Raw genomic sequence first — 8,161 nt, forward strand, 5'->3', positions numbered from 1 at the left:
AGTGTTCGGGGGAAGGTGACGTTGATGCTGCTCCCCCCGTCCACTAGCACCTTCTTCACCCGGCTCTCTCGGATCACCGGATCGACGAGGAGCGGGTATTTGCCTAGATGGTCGAAGTTAAGCCATTGATCCTCCCGAGTGAAAGTGATCGGGTGCTCCGACCACCGGTATGGGGCGGGAGGACCGGTGGTCGCCACCAATATCTGGCGATCGTTGAGCTTTTGTTGTCGTTTGTTCTCCTGCGATCCGTGTCCGCCGAAGATGACGTTGACCTCCCTGTCGACGCGTGGGAAAGCTCCTCCTCCTCCTCCCTCCTCTTGCTGATGGGGTTGCCGTGGTTCATCTGGTCCTCCCCTCGGCGGAGGAGGAGGTAGAGGTTGGAAGGGTCGGCCGTGCCCGATGGAATGCTTGAAGTCCCGGCAGTTGCGAAGAGTGTGGCGCATGTCTTTGTGGTACGGGCACTGGGTGTCGAGGATGTCGTCCAGCGTGCGTTCGCCTCCACGAGGTCCTCCTCGGGCGCGAGAGGCAGGTGGTCCGGCGGCGTGTACTTCTTCGCGAGGCCTCTTCTCCCATCGTTTGTCGGGTTGCTGGTTCGCGTCACGTCGTGGTGCTGCCGGTGCGGGCTTCGTTCCTCCGATGAGGTCCTGGGCCCGCTCGTCGGCGGTGATGTAGAGGTCGGCTTCTCGGAACAGCTCCTCGGAGGTAGTCGACGCCTTCTGTAGTATGGCTCGGACGAAAGCCGAATCGTTGGATCCTCTGTAGAAGTCCTCGATCACGGCCGCCTCCGTGACCTCGGGGATACGATTTCTCATGGTCTGGAACCTTTTGAGGTACGACCGAAGAGTCTCATCCCCCCGGCGCTTGATGGATTTGAGGTCCCATGGTTGCGCCGGCTTGTCGGAGAGGGACTGGAAGTTGGCGGTGAAGCGTCGACTGAAGTCTCCCCAGTCGTCGATGCAGTGTCGGGGTAGATGTCGCAGCCACTGCAGCACGTCTTGCCCAAGGACGATGGGCAAATACGCGGTCATCATGTCTTCGGACGCCCCGGCAGCTCGAGCAGCGGTGGTGTAGACGGCTAACCAACCCCCTGGATCCTGCTTAGGTTCATATTTGTCGACATTGGATACCTTGAAGTTGGGAGGTCATTGAATGGCCCTAAGGCGCGGAGTAAGAGCGGATACTCCGCACGTGTCCTCCTGTCGTCGGGGACGATGTCTGTCCCGGGGAGGGGAGTTGTGGTTGCGGTTCCTCGACCGTCCTCGGGTGGTCCCGCCAGTTGAGGCCGTTGCCGACTCAGTTCGGGTGGCCTGGCTCTGAGCCGGGACGCCATGATCCCTGTCGTACTCCTCCCGACGGCGAATCTCGTTCTCTTGCCGCCGTTCGCGCGAAGCGTTGATGGAGCTTCGCGCATCTCGGCGACTGTTGATGGCGTGTCGTAAATCGTTCGGCGGGTGAGCAAGCGGTAGAAGATGGTTGGCTGCCTGGGTGAACAGGCGTCGGTAGCCCTCAGCGTCGGGAGTCCGAGGAAGTCCATCAGCTATCCGAGCTAGCACCCCTCCGACTTCGCTCGGCGTGTTCATGGCTCGGGCGAAGTCGGGATTCAGGTTGCGCCCGAAGAATGGATTCTCCCGGCGTTGCCTTGCATCTTGCTCAGCTTGTTCCTGAGCCCGTCGGCGATCACGTCGTCGGGAGTTCCTTCGTTCTCTGAAGACGCGTTCTTCTGGAGTTTCTCCTATCTCTGAGACCTCGTCTCGCAAGACAGGTTGCTCCGGATCCCGTTCTCCGGCCGCGTGATGTCGTCGAACGTTCCTGCGCCGATTCCTCCGTCGGCGGGATTCTCGTTGAGGCGGTTCTTCTCCGGGTGCGGTCGGCTCGTCGTCGGAGACGGTAGGCGACTCCGCTCTCCCGATGAAGAGGACGTCGGGGTAGAATGGTGCTGCTGTCGTGGCGACTTTCTTTCCATTCTCCTTTGAGTCCGGAGGAACGGAAAGAACAACTTGCTTCTCCCTGGTCTCCTTCTTCCTCGCGATCCGTGTCCATTCTTTTGTCGGGGACGTGGACAGTGGGGTTTTTCGGGTCAACGAGCCCTCGGACCCTGACTTTCCGGAGATGATCTTTTTCCGAAGAGCTGGAGGTTGCGCTTCTTCGGTATTTTCGGAGTTCGTTGGAGGAGACTTCTTTTCCGGCAGATCCGCGATATGGTGTAGAATTCCCTCTTCATCCGCCACAGATGAGATTGTTCCGAAGCAGAATACGGATCCGGGGCGCAGGGTGATCTTGTTGTAGAAGGTGACGGCCATTGAGCTAGCTTGGATCGTCGACACACCCCCTACCTGGCGCGCCAGCTGTCGGTGTTTTGGGTCCGACCGCACACCCGGGGTTGCCCCTCGAGGTGTTTTTAGGAGTAGGACGGTGTCGACGACTGTAGCAAAATGGTTCGTGCCGATTGCACGAGGAACAGTGGACAAGGTTTACAGGTTCGGGCCGCTTAGAGATGCGTAACACCCTACGTCCTGGTGAGTATGCTTGGTGAATGTGGTTACAAGAGAGCTTCTCTGGATTGAGAGTACAGAGAGTTGACGTGGGTGGCTAAGTAATAGGGTCGATCGTTCTGAAGGGGTGCCCCCTAGGCCTTATATACTCGACCGTGGGGCAATACATGTGGATATGATAACAACAAGTAGCTAAAAAATAGTGAACCTCTTGAGTTTATCCCTGAGTAACCTTCGCCGACTTATCCTTGCATGGCTCCGTTGCATGGGGGCTCCGGCGCGGGAAAGTCGGATTCCTGTTTTGGTCATTCCTCGACGTTGTGGGCCGTTCGGGTTTGCACCAATCCGGCCTCATGTCGATCTACTTTGCTGGTTGCTTCTCCCCAGGCCCACGAAAGAATGACCTCACGATTTATTGGGCCCTTGGGCCTTTCGTGGGGTCTTTTACTCTTTTAGTGGACCCGGGGGATATCTATCCCCCACAGGAGTCCCTCGACTGACCGCCATCACAGCAAAATCAACCAAGGACCTCCCTACACTGACCACTCCCCTACTGCCCTTGCCCCTTTCGGGTAAGGTAATAATCCACTAGCTTTCCTAGTTAATCAGCCAAGGGCGTCCATAAACCCTTGTGGTAGCACTGTTTTCCCGGGTGGTTCTCCATGTTCCAATTAACATAATGATCTTAACATGAACAATAAATAACAACTGATAACAAAAGTATAATCATGAATAGTGTAATCTTCATACCCAAAACGACATAAAGCAATAGCAGGTACTACCCAAAAAGTTTAGTGGAGTCATGGTATAAAGATAATCAAACTAGGGTAACATGTTGGGTCCCATCAAAATTAACCTATGCAGATCATTGTGATTAATCAGAACATGACTGGGTAAAAAGAAGTGATTAAGGGCACAACTTGCCTGGGACTTGAGATTCCAGATACCAGGATGATCTTCAGATGACACGTGACCTCGCGCTAGACGTAGCAATACAGACAAACATGGTATATGCAAAATTAACATTACACCAAACATAAGATTAAGCTGCGTAATAATAATCTACGCGTCGCTACGAGATCGTGGGATCGAGAACCACCAAGATCGAAGTTACGGTTAAAGAGTTATGATTTATGGAAGATCTATGTGATTAAACTATATTATAAATTGATTAGTATACAGCGTATGGGAGAATATTCTATGAATATTTAATTATATTTTAATATGAGTCATTACTTGATTAAATATCATCTTTTAGTCAAATTATAACCATAAGATCAGATTACTATATTAATATTAGAAAAGCTAATCCAATAAACATAGATTAATCCAATTAGTTACCTAATTATAAAAGTAGGGGATATCATATAATCAATGTTGCTACTGCGTAGTAAATATTTATACGATGCTAACGCAACTTGAAAGGATTAAAACAGAGTTAAAATGAATTAATTATGATTTTCGAAGTTATTTGGTACCTAGAAAAGAGTGATTCCAATGAATAATTTTTAATTCAAGTTTCATGGCTAAAAAAAGGTATTAGGTGATAAACAATATCAAAACAAAATAATTGCAACCAGAATGGATCAATTTGGAGCTAAAATGAATTAAATATGAATTATACAAGTTTCTGGGTTTATTTTACACTAAAAATCAATTTCTGAATTTATTTATTTGATTTCACGAGCTCTGGACAGCATAACAAATACTAAAAAGCCCGAGGATAATATCGCAAAAGTTCCGCAGACACAGACTTTCTTTGGGGTGGACTGCGGGTTGATTTGTATTAACCCGAGGGACTCGTATGTAAAAAGTCTACGGCGAAGGGGTATTCCTCAATCTAGACGGTGCGATCAGAATTGAATGGCCCCGATCGACCCTCACAACATAAAGTACCGAGACGCGATCAGTGCCGCCGATCAAGCGATCAACGGCCGGTATGAATCGGTGCGCAGATCAAATCCTGACCGTCCGCCAGATCGGACGCGGCACACACGCACCAACGCGAACGGGTACGGCATCATTTAATTTACATCGTTCATTTCCCAAACCGACGACAGAGGGCACATCTTCCTCAGGACCGCGCCGGGACGCCAGAGCACGAGCCCCCACGACGCCATCCCGCCGGCGTGCCGGGCTCCGGCCCAGTCAGCAACCCGACCCAAGAACTAGCTTGCCTAAGTCTATGCGGGGATCATGGAGAGTATTCTCGGTAGGGTCTCACCGTGAGAGGCGACACGGACGAGGCAGTCGACGGTACGGAGCAGTTCTGCCATGGGACGTGAGCTCCGACGAGCTGTTTGTATCCTTGCTGCGGCGCTCCAGCCACACAACGCCCCCAGTCATGATCGACATCCAATGGGGAAGCATCCACGCCGCTTGGTGATGCTGCAGCCACAGTTCATCGCAGGCGCCCTTCTCTCTCGCCTCGGTCTCTCTCTTCTGCTCAGGTGCTGATGCTCGGCCATCGACAACCCACGACGGCCCTCAGCCATGCGTCGCGGGGCATGCATATATACACGGGGAACAACGCTCAGGCTGAGTCCTCGCGATTCTGTTGGCTCGGCATCAAAATCCCAACAACCTGCGTAGAATCCGGGATGAAAACAGTTTTCCGATTGGTTCAACTAATCAGGCTACCGGCCGTATATGGGGAAGAGGCAGACATGGAGGTCCCATGTTGCAGCGACACGGCAAAAGAAACAAGTGACATCAGTGCTGACCGTATAGTGACTCATAGATGTATAGACTCCGGCAAGGGAGTAAAGGAAATAATAAAAAAAATTGCACATGTTGGCACTCGCAAGTGGGTAGCTAGGCCGACTGCCGTGGCTTGGTAAGTTTTTTTCTATATAAATTCTCTATTTCAGATTTTAAATCAATTTCAAGTATTTTTTTATTTAAGTTTCAATCAAAATTCCACTCAATATGCGACATTAATTAATGGCATAGCATGTCATGCATCGTTATACTTTATATAATCCATTTCCTTCTTATTATTAATTATTCTATTTGTCAAACAAATGTTTTTTTTAAAAAAAATATATGCACAACAATGTAATTAAAAACTCTTTCTTTATTCAAGAAGTCTAGGTATTACACTATACAACTTGCTCAACCTATTTTCCTTTCTTTTCTTACTCATAGGAGAGGGCGGAGCGCCTCCCTGACCAATGGGCAGCGATCACCTAAGCAACGAGCGCTCTGTGCTGAGTGCTGACTGTCATGTGCCCGTGATTCTCCTCTAATGTGAGTAATTGTTCCCGAATGTCTGATTCTCTTTCTCTATCTGCCACAGTTCCACTGGATTGTTTTAAATATTACTACCCATAAAGTGCGAAAAAAATAAAATACAGATAGTACATCGTTATATTTGTAGAGTGGCCCGAGGCGTTATTTTTACGGAGCTCCGCCACTGACGGGGAGAGCAGCAATGTCACTTGCAGAAGAAGAATTGAATTGGGTAGTGTAGTGTAGTGTAGCTCATGGGTCAGCAATGTTGACTAGTGCAACACTGTAACCAAACAGCTCATCAAGAATCTGGAGATGGCCATCTGATTGCCGATCCTCTACCTGATGAGGATCCTTTCTATTATGTTAATGATGCAGCAGCAGACTTGATGCGTGTTTGCTTGGGAGCCTCCTAGGCAACCAACCTGCTGCCCATGAACCCAGAGCAGAGCAGTTATGGTAGCTGGGCTCCGCAAGATTCGCGCACGGCACGGGCCTCACGCCGAGACGCTGCAAATCCTCAGTCGAATGCGAATCGATTTTAATACGTCACCGTCGTGCGATTCGGAAGCGAGAAACGCCTCTCCAGGTCTCCTCCTGCAGCCAGCCAGGCAGGAGGAGGAAGAGGAAGAGGAAGAGGACAGGACGGGGACATCACTCGTGCTCGTGCGCTCCCGGCATCACGCGCTCGTACAAATGCCACCGGGTCCCCGGCTTCCTCCTAGACCGGGGCCAGCTGCTCAATCACGAGACGGGCGCTGCCCGAGGCCAAAACCCTGCCTCGCTGTTTGCCCAGCCTCGCCCCGCGATTCCCCTGACCCCTCGCAAGTCGTCACGGGCTCGCGCGCCTCCAGCTCCAGGCCGTTTTAGGCATGTACAGTGGGTGTCTTAAGTTGTGTCTTAGAGTGTGTCTAGGGGGATGAATGTAAAAAATCTCAAGACACGTATCTTGACGAAGACACAGTGTCTTAGCTCTATATTCGAGACAGGAGACTATCTGATTGGTCACTTTAATTTATTGAATGTTCTGATTGGTACAATGAATATAGTAAGACACATGTTTTAGATATGACCACTGTATTATGTTGTGTTTTAGCTGTGTCTTATACTTGGAGTACCGTGCAGCTGTATCTAGGTTGTACATGCCCTTACTTCAGCTTGATTCGGCCGGAGTTCGTTACACACACAGACAGTCACACACTCACAGTTCCGCTCGCTTCGCTCTTTCGCTGTAGCCAAGAACTCGTTCTCGTCCTCGTCCCGTTCCAAAGATCCAGCAGCAATGAAGGGCATGGGCGCGACGGAGACGGCGCCGGCGGGCAAGGCGGCTCCGGCCTCGCACATGCCGATGCCGATGACACGCGTCCTTCTCCTGGGGCGACCGCCCGGTGGTGCTGTTCGCGGGGTGGCCCGGCGCGCGCGGCGCGGGCGCGTACCTGCTCTGCCTCCTCCTCGTGCTGGCGCTCGCCGCGCTCACCGAGGCGCTCGCCGCCGCCTCGCGCTGCGTCGCGCGCCGCGGCGCGGGGGCAGAGGCGGGACGCCGCGTCCCGGCGTCCTCGGCCGCGCTACTCGCGGCGGCGCACGCAGCCAGGATGGGCACGGCGTACCTCGTCATGCTGGCCGTCATGTCCTTCAACGGCGGCGTGCTGCTCGCCGCCGTCGCCGGCCACTCGCTCGGCTTCCTCCTCGCGCGAAGCAGGGTCGTGCACCCTGGCGGCGGAGGTGCCGCCGCAGCCGCTGGCCGTGACCACGGGCTCGGCGGTGGTGTCGTGGGCGTCCATCCTCCGGATGGCTCCAAGGCCTAAGGCTGCAGCAGGGCAAATGCGCTCGGGTTAAACAAATGACTGACTGTCTGTCTCGTGCTTGTCTGTTGTTGTAGTTGTCTGAACACATTCAGGATACTTTTTCCATGGTTCTCAAACCCCGATGTCATCTCCCTGTCTATCGTGCTATGGGTTATTAGTGTATGCTGTAAAGACGGTATAATGTGCTAAGTTTCCACGTGAATTGATTATAACGTTGTATTTGTATCCAAGAACAAAGAGTTTCTCCCTTTTGCGATATATACTGTGTGTGTCAATCTCTGGCGAATATAATTGTTTGGCTGCCCTGCAGCTGTACGGACGCTACAACTGCAATCTATAGAAAACAAAATATCGTAAAAACCGTAGCAGCAGCCGGATTAAAATAACATAAAAACCCGCTGCTTATGCAACAAGCAGTAAGTCTCGTCGAATCTGCCACCGTAGCGGCTTTTTATGGCTCCTATAATCCCCTGCCTTCCACGGTTTTCAGCTCCGCTACTGCCCAAATATTCCCTACTGTGGTTTTCCGTCACCAAAGATAAGAAGATGCTGTGTGCTTGTTCTCCGAGATTTTTTTTGTTCGCAGCGAACAACACCGAGAAGCAATCTGAATCATAATAACTGGAGCATACT

At 51.7% G+C, this 8,161-nt stretch overlaps 1 pseudogene across 1 annotated transcript; it reads left to right on the top strand.

Moving 5' to 3' along the window:
* The first annotated feature begins 6,904 nt into the window (after positions 1 to 6,904).
* Positions 6,905 to 7,786, top strand: LOC100281410 (copper transporter pseudogene; annotated as a pseudogene). Its single transcript, NR_159797.1, has one exon. The product of NR_159797.1 is annotated as a copper transporter pseudogene (transcript).
* Positions 7,787 to 8,161: the final 375 nt, after the last annotated feature.

This window comes from Zea mays, chromosome 10, assembly GCF_902167145.1.
Source record: "Zea mays cultivar B73 chromosome 10, Zm-B73-REFERENCE-NAM-5.0, whole genome shotgun sequence".
Taxonomy (NCBI): Eukaryota; Viridiplantae; Streptophyta; class Magnoliopsida; order Poales; family Poaceae; genus Zea; species Zea mays.